Source organism: Peromyscus maniculatus, chromosome 3, assembly GCF_049852395.1.
Source record: "Peromyscus maniculatus bairdii isolate BWxNUB_F1_BW_parent chromosome 3, HU_Pman_BW_mat_3.1, whole genome shotgun sequence".
NCBI classification, from domain to species: Eukaryota; Metazoa; Chordata; class Mammalia; order Rodentia; family Cricetidae; genus Peromyscus; species Peromyscus maniculatus.
In genome coordinates, this window is record NC_134854.1 from 114,482,993 (window position 1) to 114,498,338 (window position 15,346).

General features: G+C 48.7%; 1 protein-coding gene across 1 annotated transcript in view; it reads right to left on the reverse strand.

Annotated features, from left to right (window-relative positions):
• Positions 1-15,346, reverse strand: part of Rbsn (rabenosyn, RAB effector) — a 55,532-nt gene extending 40,186 nt beyond the window's left edge. Inside the window, exon 1 of the mRNA XM_042273677.2 lies at positions 15,164-15,346. The gene's annotated coding sequence lies outside the window, so the exon portion shown is untranslated. The remainder of the gene's footprint in view (positions 1-15,163) is intronic.

Consider the following 15,346-nt stretch of genomic DNA (forward strand, 5'->3'; position numbering starts at 1 on the left):
ACCCAAAGAACTAAAGTATCTAATGGATTCCATCACCTCCTGATAGGACCAGTACCTGGGGACCAAGCAACCTTCAACACATGGATCTCTGGGGAACACTCCAGATTCACACTCTAGCACTACCCCTACACCTGGCCCCAGTGGTTCCTCTTCTGTTTCATCCCAGAAAAACTTTCCTATCTCCACCAGGCATCATCGCCAGGATGGCGAGAGCAACTGGAGCATCCATGCACAGGAGGATGTGTAGATGAACTGTGCTGTATCCAGATGGCCTCTGTCCATGAAGAAAAAGGACAATGACATGCTATGGAGCCAAGGGAAGTGGCAAGGTACAGAGGAGGCTTTACAAGTCTTGGGGATGGGGCTTGGCTTAGTGGTTAAAAGCACTGGATGTTCTTCCAGGGGACCCGGGTTCAATCCCCAACACGCACATGGTAGCTCTCATCAGTCTCAAATTCCAGTTCCAGGGAATCCAACACCCTCTTCTGACCTCTTTGGGTACCAAGGATGCACATGGTTTGCAGACAGACAGACATGCAGGCAAAATATCCATAAACATTAACTAACTCAATAAATAGAGATGAGAGACTCCCACAAGCTCTTGGGCCAGCTAGCCTGGCTTATGAAGTGGCAAAGAGAGCCTGTGCCAAACAAGATGGAAAGACTAGGACTAGCATCCTAAAGTTGTCCTCTGACCTCCACGCTCACCCCCCCCCCCCCCGCCCCAGTAATTAATTAATTTAATAGAAAGTATTGGGACAGTATATGCAAAAGAAGGCAGCATGTATGAGAGACAATAGAGAGAGGCATGCAGGAATAATCCTGTGAGCTTGCCCAAGTGTGATCAGAGGTCTGGAGGATGTTGCCTGAGTCTGTTGCCTTGCCTATTCTAGAACAGTCCAGAGGTTTGGGAGAGTCGTAAGAAGAGCAGCTAGACAGACAACCACGTCCCTGCTGGAGGTGGCCTGGCCAGTCTGCCCCACTGGCCACTAGACTGTACTGCCATGGCCAGCACAGGCCGGGTGGTTTCTCGTGAGCTAACTGCCTTTTCAACCAGGGATCCTGATGTTTTGCCATATGGAGATCCTGGACCCGGGGAGGGTGCTCTTCCAGGGAAGAGTCGAGGATCGGCTGCATGCAAGCCTTCCTTAAGTGAAGCCTGTAGCAGGCCACCAATATTTTGAGACAGCCCTTAACCCAGAGCCTACCAAGGCCCTCCATTCTAGCTGGCTTGCCCCCAGGTCTGTGGCCTCACCCCTCCTGACCCACTGTCAAAGCCTCTTCCATACTCAAAACCACACTTTCTAAAGACCCAAGAGCCATGGCACATCAGCATTGCCAGAAGCGCCGGACAGCCTATCTCCATGAAGCAGACACAACCAAGGGGAGGGGCCAGAGGACAAACCCCTTCCTCTTCTGCTCCACTCCAGGTAAGCTTCCTGGGGTCCCTCCAGCATGTTGTACATGTCAGGGATGAGCAGGGATGACCATGGGGCGGTGATCACAGGGTACCACCCCCGTATGACTTCACAGCTCCCTCCACCTCTAAAGGTGGTCACCTCTCACAATGCTTCCAGACAGATGCCAGCCAGCCCTGTCCAAATTGTCAAGTTCAGAGGGAGGCTAGGCGGGAGGCTAGTTTTGGCTTCAGGCCGCTATTTATATGTTAGGAATTTTTTAGAATGAGTCAACATTAATCTATTACTGAGTAAACTTAAGGTATTAAACAGTGATGGGGGGGAGGGAGAGAAGGGGAGAGGCCTCTTGGTAAGATGCTTCCTTGGCCCTTAAGGGGTTGGGAAGAAAAAGAGAAGCAGCTGCAGCCTCCGCATTGGTCTGGCCACCTTCCTCTAGCAGCATCCCTGGCCCAGTGGTGGAGATAGGCCTTTCTTACTGGTTTCCTTTGTACCCAGCTCCTGTCTGCTTCCCTGCTCTAGCTTCCCCAGCCCCATCCCTCTGCTGCAGGTGCTTCAGCCTTTTATGGAAGCTCCACCAAGAACTCTCCCTGATCCTACCCCTCTTACACCTCCCAGAGCTGGGAGCTGCTTCCCGCTACAGCCACTCTCAGAAAGTGGCAGAAGTTAGCCAGCCCTCAGCTGGACAGCGTTGGATCACAGACACTAGCTGAGCAGGTACAGCCCTGAGAAGTGTTACAATTCTTGCAGGTCAGAGCAGCGGACCTCTGAAGCAGTGGGTCTCCGTGTCTGGAGTCTGGAAAGGGCTGCAGAAACGAATTCCCTTCCACAAACCAAGTACGGTGGTTGCTTCCGTCTCTGAGAGACTGAAAAACAGCCCAGCTTCTTTTTCTCCTCCAATGAGGTCCAGGGCTGTCTTGTGCTCTGAAGCTCAAATGGATACCCCCACACCCACCCTGGGGCTCACTTGGGCCCTAACTGGCTGGATGTAGATATGCAAATAGGATAGAAAAAAATATGACTAACCATGGAAGACTAATCAAACCTACAGGTGTGTGTTCGGGGTAGGGTGGAGAACCCTGCGCCCACCAAAGTTGCTAATAGTTCACAATGAGGTCACAGGTCTCTTGTGTCTGCAAAAGCAGAAAAACTTTTAAAAAAATTCAAGCCAGGCATAGCATAGTGCTGCTTTTAATTCCAGCACTTGGGAGGCAGAGGTAGGTGGCTCTCTTGTGAGTTCAAAGCCAGCCTGGTCTACATAGTGAGTTCCAGGACAGTCAGGACTGCATAGTGAGACCTTGTCTCCAACTACAAAATAATTCAAAGACCTATCCTTCCCCTCTTTTTCCACCCCCTGGGGGAGTTTTTGCTAGGGAGTGGGGAACAGGAGAGTGAGGAAATGTGGGTATGTTTCTGGGTTTTTTGTTTTTATTGTTTCAGCTGATGCTGCATTAACAGCAATCCCTCATGAAACCTTCACAAGGTGGGGTACACCTACCCCAACAAATCTTCCAAATGAATGTTCACTTTCAATGATCAATTTTGATTTTAATTAATATCATTTATTCATCCACGTGTGTGTGTGTGTGTGTGTGTGTGTGTGTGTATGTGTGTGTGTGTGTGTGTGTGTGTGTGTGTGTGTGTGTATGTGTGTAGACTTAGGGTTTTGGTTTTCAGAAGGGTCTCACTGTGTAGCCCAGGCTGACCCCAAACTCATGTTCTTCCTCCTGAGTGCTACGATTACAAGCAGGCACCCCCATACCCAGTTTCTAAATCCGTTATGTATTAAGTGCCTATTGTGTGCTTTGCCTGTGCTAGTTTCCAGAGCTCAAAAGTGGGGATGACGAATGTCTGGGTCACAGGCTAGTTTGAAGCCAGTGGCAGCAAGAAACAGACTAGGCACCAAGAGGAACTTCGGAGTGTGGCAGGCGAGCGGAGTCCAGCAGCGCAGGGAACGTGTTCTCTCCCCACCAGAGGCGAAGATGGCACAGAGAACATCTGGTCCCCAGAGGTGCTTACTACATTTTGAGCCACAGCCCAACGGGAGTAAGAGAAGGCAGAAGTTGTATTTTTCCAGCTCAAGTTTGGTGTGCTTAGCAAGAGGCCCCAAAAATTTACAACCTGCCGGCAAGCAGCGGTTTGATTCTCCGACCCAGCAGGTTCCTGCTCGGCAGCGTTGGGACCAGGAGCGGCTGATGAGAAATAAATGAGGCAGGTGCCCAAGCGGCTTCTTTGCCAATAAAAGAAAACAACAGTCTGAAATTGGTCGTGCAGGAAGTGGGAGAAGAACCTGGGGTGAAGGTGATTCTTTCCTGCCTCAACCCCATTAGCGGAAGGCCCCCGAAGGCGGGGTGGCCAGACCCTGGTGCCGCAAAGAGCCGAGCGGACACTGGCTGATGATTTACTGGGGCCGTGCAAACTCCGAGCTCTAGCTGGGCTCCACAGGTCTGCAGTAGTTCCGAGCTTCTCAACCTCTAGGGCCCTCTTTTTCAATTACTTCCCTCTGCCACATGGGGCCTGGGAATAGATAGCTTGTTAGTGTCCACGGGATGCTGGATCGCATCTTGGAGATGTGCAGCTCTCGATCACCCTTTAAGGGTTCTTCTGACCCCAGATTTCCCCAACTGTGGCTGGAGGGAATACTGAGGAGGCCTTGGTGCCATTGCAGGAAGTCAGGGAGGGCTTCCTGGAGAAGGAGGTTGTAGTTGGATTTTTTTTTTTTCCTTTTTACTCTTTTGGAGGCCCACCACCCAGCTCCCAAATAAATACACAAACTTACTCTTATTTATGAATGCCTGGCCTTAGCTTGGTTTGTTTCTAGCCAGCTTTTCTAACGTAAATTATCACATTTCTCTTTAACTACATTTTGCAACTGGGCTTTTTACCTTTCTTTATTCTATATTCTTTCCTTCTTGTCCTGTTGCTGGCTGGATGGCTGACCCCTGGCATCCTCCTCTCTCCCTCTTCCTCTCTCTTCTAGAGTTCTTCTTCTATTTATTCTCTCTGCTTGCCAGCCCCACCTGTTTCTCTCTCCTGCCTCGCTACTGGCCATTTGACTCTTTATTAGACCAATCAGGTGTTTTAGACAGGCAAAGTAACACAGCTTTACAGAGTTAAACAAATGCAACATGAAAGAATGCAACACATCTTTGTATCATCAAACAAATATTCCACAGCATAAACAAATGTAACCCATCTTAAACTAATCTTCCCCAACAGGAAGTGCCTGTGATAATTGTGAATCTGGGGTTTTCCAAGTGAAATAGGAAGAGTCCTGTGGGTGAGGGGGCTGAGACAGGGCAACAGATGGGTCTAGGTCACAGAAGACTTTGAACTTGGCCTTCCTGAGGTGCTGAGAGTGTAACTGAGAGATGGTAGGGGTCAGAGTTGACTTTCAGGATGAATCTCTTCCCAAGAAAAATTATATTCATCCCCTACCCCTCCTACACTCCCCAAGTCTCTTCCAGTGAGGAAGGCTGTAGAAAAGACACCAAGCCCAGACCAGAAGTGGAGCCAGCTGACTGGCATACCACGCATGCAAGACTTTGGAGCAGTGTATAACCCCAGCTGCCCCTCCTTATCGAGATCACTGTCTGCATCATGCCACGAGAAGGGCCAGAGGGTGAGGGACCCATGGATGACAGAGGCTGGTGCTGCTGGTGTCTTTGGCAAGGGACTGGGGCTGGCCTGGGGAGCCCAGGGGCAGGGTGGTCGAGTGCTAGCCCCGGGGAGAACCTGTTCCTGAGCTGCCTTGATAACTGCAGTGTTCCCTGAGTCACCATTTCTCCTGGCTCTGATCTCAAGGTGAACGGCACGAGGACCGTGGACAGCTTAGGAGGTCAAAAGGACCCAGGCCTGGATGCAGCAGTAAAGAAGCTCGAAATAGCTGCGTAGGAGGAGGACACTGGCACGCTGACCCTCGGAGCAGCATAGCCTCACACATGCCCCATAGATGGGTCCTTGTTGACCATGGCATCCTCAGCCAGCCCAGAGCCTCCAGCAGCCTCCGTGACCCCCAAGCCATTACTTTTGACCTGAGTCTATACTCATTTGAGCATTTGTTGAAAGCTCAAAATCCTTGCCCAGCAAACGTTAAACACAAATTGACCACATTGGGCAGACAGTTCCTGTAACGTGACACATCTGGCAATCAACTGATGTCTAAGTGCCCGGCTCAGCTTATCTTCCACAGGTTCTACTGTCCCCAGTTTGTAAGTGGAGGAACCAAGACCAGGAAGTTGCTGCCCCACTGGCACCCTAAAGACAGCCCAGTGGTGGGGGTCAGGAGCAGGGTGTGGGTTGAGGGTAGGCAGACTGGCTTCTGACTGGTCCCAGCTGCAGATATGGAGCTGGTAGCACAGAGGCTGACTACCCCAGGGTGTGAGGAAAGAGCCAGCTCAACATGACTGGAAACTTCAAACATTCTGATAAGGAGCATGGTTGGGAAGCAGAGGCAGGAGAATACCTGGGAGTTTGAGGCCAGCCTGGTCTACATAGGGAGATACAATCCAGTCAGGGCTACATAGTGAAACCCTAAATAAGAAATAACATCATGAGATTCTTTTTTTTTTCTTTTTAATTTTTGTTTTGGTAACGAGATCACACAGTTCTCAAGTGTACAATGTGTGTCATAATGTCAAAGCCTCAGACACCCTTGTTGTAGCTCACTATATGTATACATGCAGATGCTGTGTAATGCACAGGGAATTCTGAACAGTTTAAACCAGCCAGAGCAAAAGTAGGTTCAACAGAGTATCAAGGAAGACCCAATTGCTGCAGACATGACACACTTTGGTTGCAGGACATAACAGAAATCGAGCTAGAAGGAAGTGACATAATTTTCATAGTGTCAGAAGGATCTATGCAGGCCATTGAGGGCAAAAAGTCATCAGTGGTCTTATCCAGAGCGGGACCTTGAATGCTACAATGCTGACCTGTCAGGCAAGAAATGCCCCTGGTGCGATGATGGTGTGAAGGTTATGGGGGTAACCAACTACATTTGCATTGGACTTGAGGTCTGCTGCACAGGAAAACATTCATGCCTAGTGCTGTAAACCTGGTCAAAACCCATGGCTTGGGAAGTCATAGGCCCTAGGGAGGAACGTACAAGTACACTCTTGCTAATTGGACATACGGCCAACCTGACTTCTAAATGTTTATAGTGATACCCATACACGAGTTCTGCCCTCAACCTTGGGCAGAAAAGCCACTTCCTGCAGTGGTCAGCAGTTACTGCAGAGACTCATAACCGGTCAGAATGACGAGACTGAGTGAATATTGAGTGTTCATTACTAAATGGAACAGCTATGTCAACTCCCTCTACCCATGCCAAGGCTCAGGGAACATCATAGGAGAAGAAAGAATGCTAAGAGCTTGAGGCTGGGGAGGAGAGCTGTGAAATGGTGTCTTCTGGACGTGACGTAGCCCTTGCACTCATGAATACACAGCGGCTATGGCCTCCCACAAAACATCAAGCTAACGAGATCAGTCAGCGTTCTAGCAGGCAGCACTAATTATATTCAGTGAATTACAAATATAAAAGAGAGGACATGAAGATGGGAGAGGGGTGTGTTGGGGTTTGTCTGGAGAGAGGTAAAGGGGGTTGTTGGTGGGAATCCGATCAAGATACACTATACACGTGTCTGAAACGGTCAAAGAATAAACAAAAGACACCCTATTTTTAAAATGTATTTTATAGTACATACTGGGTGTTTTGCCTCATGCATGTTGTGGACCACATGAATAGAGTGCCACAGAAGTCAGAAGAGAGTATCAGATCCCTCTGGAACTGGAGTTGCAAACAGTTGTGAGGCGCCATGTATGTGTGTGCTGGGGCTTGAGCCCAGGACCTCTGCAAGAATGGCCAGGACTTTTAACCGCTGAGCCAATGCTCCAGCCCCTCTCACATGGTTCTTAATCAATCCCTTCATCTCGTAGTGCCGGGAGTGGAGCTGGGAACGTCATGCATGTTGGGCAAGCATTCTTTCCATGAGCCACGTCCCCAATCTCTTAATCACGAACATTTTTATTACATGTATTTATTTATTTGGGGGAGGCATGTGCCACAGCACCTGTGTGGAGGTCAGAGGACAATTTGTGGGAGCTGGTTCTCTCCTATCATTTCAGGGGCTGAACTCGGGGTCGGGCTTGGTGACAAGCACTGTTAGCTGAGCCATCTCACTGACTCTCCCACTTAATCATTTTTTTTTTTAAATTTCATTTCCATGTCAGCTGTTGACAAGGTTTCTTACTGGTGACATTGGCCATGTAAATTTTATGTTGGGGCTTCGATGAACCCTTGGTCCTAAATCAAGCACAGGAGAAAGATTTGGTCTGGAGAAAGCGCACATGGGATGTTGAAGACTATGCTGGCCACTGTCACCAATTCAGTCCACTGTGGACTAAAATGTCATTATAAGGCAGGGGACAGACTGTAATATACTTAGAACAGTGACTAATGCTGGGGATGTCAAACACATGTTCTTAAGACAGTGATGTCCCAGCTCTTTCTGGCCTCAAGACTGTTCCGCTCTTCAAAATGATTGAAGGCCAGAAGGGAATTTTCATTATGTGGGAGATAGCTATTGATCTTTTCCATATTAGGAATCAAACTAGAACTTCAAACTTTTGTGTGTTCCAGCAGAGGCACGTAAGTGCCACAGTGAGCTCGGTGAGATTAGATGACAACTGATAGAGTCAGTGCTCTCCTCTACCACGCGTGCCCTGGGGACTGAACTCAGCTTGGCAGCACGTGTCTTTACCTGCCCGGTCATTTCTCTAGCCCTTAGAATTTTACATTTTACAACAAGGATAAACCAGGACCTTGGGGCTAGAACGATGGCTCAGGAGCTCCTGCATGTCAGCTCTCAATCATCTATAACTCCATTTCCAGGGCATCCAACACCTTTTTCTGGACTCCAAGGGTACCAGACACACATGTTATGCATATACATTTATGTGCAAACACTCATACAGATAAAAACAAAAACTTTAAAGATAAATAAATCCTGACCTATTAACATAAAGTATTTATGTTTATGAAGATACCAAGACTGGCTGTGGTGGTTTGAAAGAAAACGGCCCCCAAAGGGAGTGGCACTATTAGGAGGTGTGGCCTTGTTGGAGTAGGTGTGGTCTTATTAGAGTAAGCATGTCACTGTGGAGACCGGCTTCGAGGGCTCATATATGCTCAAGCCACATTCAGAGAGACAGACCACTTCCTGTTGCCTGCAAGATGTAGGACTCTCAGCTACTTCTCCAGCACCATGTCCCTACACCCTGCCATGTCACACCATGAGGATAATGGACTAAACCTCTGAACTGTAATAGAGCCACCCCCATTAAATGTTTTCCTTTATAAGAGTTGCTGTGGTCAGCAGGGCAGTGGTGGCGCATGCCTTTAATCCCAGCACTCGGGAGGCAGAGGCAGGCGGATCTCTGTGAGTTCGAGGTCAGCCTGGTCTCCAAAGCGAATTCCAGGACAGGCTCCAAAGCTACACAGAGAAACTCTGTCTCAAAAAACAAAACAAAACAAAAAATTAAAAAAAAAAAAAGATTTGCTGTGGTCATGGTGTCTCTTCACAGCGATAGAAACCCTAAGACAGTGGCATTGGTCTATTGTTGCACAAATTCCTAAAGGTCTTATAAATAAACCCCAGGGCCAGATATTGGGGTAAATGCTGAAAGATCAGAGAGACAAAGGAACAAGCCACAGCTACTTCTCACCTCGCCAAATCCATGAATCCTCTGACTGAATGTCTCTGAGTCCTCAGCTGAAAGGGGCTTCTAGTTCCTGTCTCCTCACACCTTATATACCTTTCTCCACCCAGCCATATCACTTCATTCCTAGTGTTGGGATTAATGGCTTGTGTGCTTCCCAAATACTGGTAGTAGAGGCATGAGATCCAAGTGTTGGGATTAAAGGTGTGTGACTCCCAAGTATTGGGATTAAAGGTGTGTGCCACCACTGCCTGGTTCCGTTTCTCTCCTAGACGGAATCAATCTCATGTAGTCCATGGTAGCCTTGAACTCACAGAGATCCAGATAGATCTCTGCCTCCCGAGTGCTAGGATTAAAGGTGTGTGCCACCACTGCCTGGCATCTGCTTAAGCTAGTGGCTTGTTCTGTTCTCTGATCTTCAGGCAAATTTCATTAGGGTACACAACATATCACCACAGTCTATATTTGTACAGACTGTTAGAATATCTGACTTTGCACAAGGTGGGATTGCTTTCAGCTTCGTCAACCTTCTGTCATTGCTTTGGTTGACTAGAAGGAACCAAGGGCCCTGGGGCAAAGTCTGGAATTGCTGTGTTCACGTAAAGCAGGAGACCCAGAGCTCAGCAGCTGCTGCTCCCCTGGAGAGGAGACTGCTCAGACCTACCTCTCAGCCCAGTGTGCCTCAGTTTTTTGTGGAGTGCCTAGGGCTCAGTAAGCATTGACGTGGTAACAGCAGTCCTGTGTGATTGGTGTGGAGACTCTCTCCAGGAATGCCTCACTGGAAGATTTATCACTGTGAGACCATCACGTCTACATCATGTCTACAATGTCATCGCTAGGTGATATAATCATTCTTTTAAGATTTTTTAATTTTAATTATATATGTAGGGTGTGTGTGTACATGAGTGCAGTGCACTTAGAGGTCAGAAAAGGGTATCAGATCCCTGCTGGAACTGGAGTTACAGGCAGTTGTGAGCAGCTTGACCTGGGAGCTGGGAACCCTATTTGGGGCCTCTGTAAGAGCAGCATTGTTAAGTGCTGAGCCCATCTCTTCAGCCCTGATATAATTCTTTCTATTTTTCTTTTCCCCTTTATTTAGTGATTCTAAGGATGGGATCCGGAACCTCGTACTTGTCAGGCAAGTACTCTGCCACTGAAGCACCCCTCCTCCATCCTGTAGGTTATGTAATCTGGAGGGATGACAGCAGAACCCGCAGCTCCAGGTTGCCCACCCCTCTGTTTACACAGCACATGGCTGATTTCAGCCCAGTGCCTGACACTGCGTGCAGTGTTCTTCCCAGGCCAGCATCTCCAACCTTCCAGGAATGGTCCCAGGGTTCCATGCCCCTAGGGCCTCCCCAGCCCCTTGAACTCTTCCCAAGGGTGCCCAGCTGAGTCACGGGTATGCCCTGTGCCCCCCACTCCTGGGCCGTAGGCTCAAAGCAGCAATGTAGGACCCAGGCCAGCCTCCAGCACGTCACATGGGGCGTACCTGCATGTGCCTGGACACTCTCCTCGTCAGCATCTGGTGATTAGGAAGTCACTCTCCATGTGGGACGAGGTCTAATCAGCCTGCCGATAATCACCAGGCCCAGAACGTGGCCGCAATTCAGGAAAGACGATCCCCGAAGACAAGCACCACTTAAATCCTGGCACTGACCACAGTCCCCTTGGTAACCCATGCTTCTGAGCACGATTTAGCCAGTGAGCTAATTGATGTTCTCCTGGGCAGTCAGCTCGTGCCCGGCAATCGAAATGGACGCTAATTGCTGACATCCTTCAGGTAAGAGGCCCTTCGTGTTCTCGGGCCACCCAAGAGGCCCGGAGCAGGAACTGAGTCTCTCAGCAAATCGGTGCCATGATTGCAAATAATTAATCGAAACAAGGTTTGCAGAAAGAATTAATTACAGAACCTATCAGAGGAAACGGTGGTTTCACTGGATGGGAGAGGCTGGCTTCTCACCGGAGCTCAAAGCAAAGATGTAGGTAATACAGAAATAAACATTTTTAAAGTGCTTCTGGTACTTGAAGTTTTACAGAATTAGATTATGCCTTTATAATTTTTTTAAAAATCAATTGCATTTTTTGGTGTGTGTGCGTGTGCGCGTGCACACACACACACACACACACACACACACACACACACGCTCACGCACTCATGCCAAGGTGCATACGATGGTAAGAGGGCAACTTTTGGAAGCCCGTCCCCTCCTCCCACCATGCGGGGCCTTGGGATCAAACTTAGGTCGTCAGGCTTGATAGCAAGCTTCTTCAGCGAGCCATCCCACTGGCCTTAGGCTGTGCCTTTGATAAGTGACATCACCACTTTGAGCCACATATTTGTCTTTTTAAAGGAGGTATGTATCAACCAGCATTCTTTCATGGTAACAAAGCGCCCAAAATAATACATTTTTAAGAAGAAAAAGTTGGTTCAGCTTAGTTTTGGAGGTTCTGGTCCAGGATCCCTCGACCTCGGTGGTTTTGCTCTTGTGGTGAGGCAGCTTCTTGGTATATAGCACCCCAAAACTCAAGAAGTAATGAGAGAAAAGGACGGCCCTGGGACCCAGGATCCTCTTGGAGGGCAATGCCCTCAGTGACTTAAGACCTGCTACTGGGCACAATTTTGTAAAGGTTCTACCATCTCTCTACAGCACCACAGTGGGGACCGTGCCTTTAACATGGTCTTGGGGACACTGAAGGTCTAAGAGGGCTGGTGAGATGACTCAGCAGTAAAGGCACTGCCTGCCAAGCCTGACAACCTGAGTTTGATCCCCGGGCCCCACATGATGGAAGGAGAGAACCTGCTCCTGAAAATTGTCCTCTGACCTCTACAAACATGCAGTGGCATGCACACCCTCCCCTACACACACACACACACACACACACACACACACACACACACACATACACACACACAATTAAATTTTAAACCATCAAGATCTAAACTACTACATGAGGGTGTAAATGAAAGCTGGAAAGAGTCTTGTATAGATCCCACCCAGATCACTGCTGTTTCTTAGCACCATAGGGCAGGGGAGAAAGCCAGTGTGCCTTGTGGAGGGCCATTTGGTACCCTCTGAGGTGGTGTGTGTGTGTGTGTGTGTGTGTGTGTGTGTGTGTGTGTGTGTGTGTCTGCCTGACTACCTATGGGCCTTCTTGAAGCAGCTCCACAGGCCAGCATCACCAGAGAGAAGCCCTCAGCCTCTGACTGGAGGAAACTGGGAGACATATTCCCAACCTCCTCAGCCTATCAAGCTGGACAACTCTAAGATGTGGTCCGTGTCTCCTAAGAGTCCCCCAAAAGATGGAATCCCACCGCCAACCTGTTCACCAATACAGCCCGACTTCTTCCCTCCCCTGTCTGTATCTGTCCCCCACTCCAGATCACTGCTTCCTGGGATCAATGTCCATATATGTCAACTGTGTTCAAATCCTTGTCTGAGTACTGGTGCTGGGGACACCCAGTCTCAGGCAGGTGTAATTATAGACTGTGATAACTGTGAGGAAGGAGAGGGCCTCCGGGCCGCAGTGCCACATTCTGACAACGTGACGGCTGAGGTGACAGCTGAGGAGGGGCAGGCAGATCATTAGGACTGCAGTGGAGCATGGTAACCAGCACGCAGGAAGTGGAACCCAGCCTGCCAGCGCTCAACTCTCCCACTGCTGAGCCTTCCAGGTGCAAAGAGTCAGAATCTGGGCATTCTGATGGGTCAGGGCATGTGTGCTGATCAACTAAGGTCTGCTGAGTGATTTGGCTATTGTCCTTGGAATCGGGTGCTTGTCGTGTTTTTTTTTGGGGGGGGGGCGGGCAGCAAGGGGCAGTGGATAGCGCTGGCAGCAGGGCCGATGGAGCCGTCCTTCAGGGCCCACCATGGGAGTGGAGAGAAGGGGAGAGGTCTAGAGGCCTTAATGTATTCACGTTGACAAGTCAGTGACGGTACCACGTAGAAAAGCCATTTAAAAAGTTACCAAGGCTAGAGAAGACAGCTCAGCAGTTAAGAGCACTTGCTGCTCTTGCAGAGGACCTAGATTTGGTTCCTGATGCCCGCTTCTAATTTCTGTGGGATGCGGGTAAGCACACGGTACACAGGCATTCACGCAGGAAAAACACACACAGGTCCTCTTGGGCAACTTAGTGAGACTGTCTTTAAAAAACAACAATAAAGCTGGATGTGGTGGCACACGCCTTTAATTCTAGCACTTGGGAAGCAGAGGCAGGTGAATGAATCTCTGTGAGTTCGAGGCCAGCTTGGTCTACAAAGTGAGTTCCAGGGCAGGCTCCAAAGCTACACAGATAAATCTTGTAAAACAAAAACAAAGCCTGGCAGTGGTGGTGCACTCCTTTAATCCCAGCACTTGGGAGGCAGAGCCAGGCAGATCTCTGTGAGTTTTGGGGCCAGCCTGGTCTAGAGAGTAAAATCCAGAACAGACACCAAAACAACACATAGAAACCCTATCTTGAAAAACCAAAAAAATAAAGAAAAACAAAACAAAACAAAAAAAAAACCCACAACAATAAAACAAAACAAAATAATGTATACTTACAATGGGTTAAAGAAAGGGGTGTGTGGACAGACAGACACACACACCACACACACACACACACACACACACACACACACACACACACAGAGTCTTCACGTATTTGGTTTGGTGATTTGTTTTTGTCTTTTTGCAGGACCTTTGCTACCCAGGCTGGCACCCAATTCCTGCCTCCAGGGAGCCTCTTGTCACCCTCCCACAGGCTGGGACCACAGGGATGCACACTATGGCTTTTGTGTGAGTGCTGGAAACAGCTTCATGCAAGCCGGACAAGTGCTCTACCACTGAGCTCCATCCTCAGCCCTAGAGTAGATACACTTTATGATAGACTACCCATCACCACAAGAGAATACTCTTTATATATATATATGTATGGAAGTACTGATATATGCTGTAATATGAGTGGACCTTTAAAATACTGTGCTGGGCAGGGGTGTAGCTCAGTAGTAGAGTGCTTAGAAGTAAGGTGCTTATATGTGAAGGGTCCTGAGTTCAATGCCTAGTACCAGAATCAACCAATCAATCACACATACCGTGAAATTGGCCAGAAGGCTGTCATCAGCAGCTAACTCTTGCTACAAGTTGGGGTTTATATACCAGAAAGCTGCTGCATATATACCCCGTGTCAGGACAGCTCTGTTTTTACATCTAAAGTCTTTGTAAAACTCCAATATCTCTAATTTAAAAGTTTAAAAACAAAAACAAAAACATGGGCTCCTGTAAAATCAAAAATAAATACTTTCTTTAAGAGGGAAGAACCAGGGCACAGTCACAATCTGAACAAAGCAAAATAAACTCCAGCAATGTAAATAACTCAATGTCAGCCAGGCAGTGGTGGTGCACACCTTTGATCCCAGCACTCAGGAGGCAGCGGCAGGCAGATCTCTGAGTTCAAGGCCAGCCTGGTCTACAGAGGAAGTTCCAGGACAGTCAGGAATACACAAGGAAACCCTGTCTCAGCAAAATTTAAAAAAAAACCCCAAACCTCAATGGCCAGTATTTGGGATCAACTCACGATCTTCCAGGCTCCTCCAAGGGGCTTGGGTCACTTCTCTGGCTCTGCCCTCTGCAGCTCACTTACAGCTTGTCTTCTAGGGTTAGGCAGGCTCCACCCCACTGCTGCTGCTATTCTTGGTGGCCATCCCAAGGTACTGGTATTTTCAAAATGCTTGGGTCTTAGATTGCAACTGGGCTGCACGTTCACAAGTAGCCTCTCTTGGACTCTCTTCAAGGTGCCAAGCCTAGACTTGTATCCATGACCCCTTCAATCCTGGGGCTTCAAACGCTACTGAGGCTGCACCTTCACCAATGATCTCTCCTGGCTTCTCACAGCGCTGAGCCTCTCCACGACCCTTACAGGCCTTCAAAACCAGTGCTACTTGAGAGACTCTTACACATGGCCAAGTCTAGCTGCCAGTGCAAGGTACAGCCTAGGCCACCTCTAGAACACAGCCGACTCTCAGGAAACATTTCCCAGAAGATTTCACCTCAGTGATGCTGGTCTCCTCTTAATCACTGCTCACGTCTCAGCTCCAGCTGACCAGTATAATTATCCCAGCAAAACAAGAGTTGCACTTCAGTGTTTCTGGTCTCTTGTTAATCATGGCTGATTCTTCAGCCCCAGTTGACCAGACACCACATAGTCCTCACACAAATGACCCAACAGACTC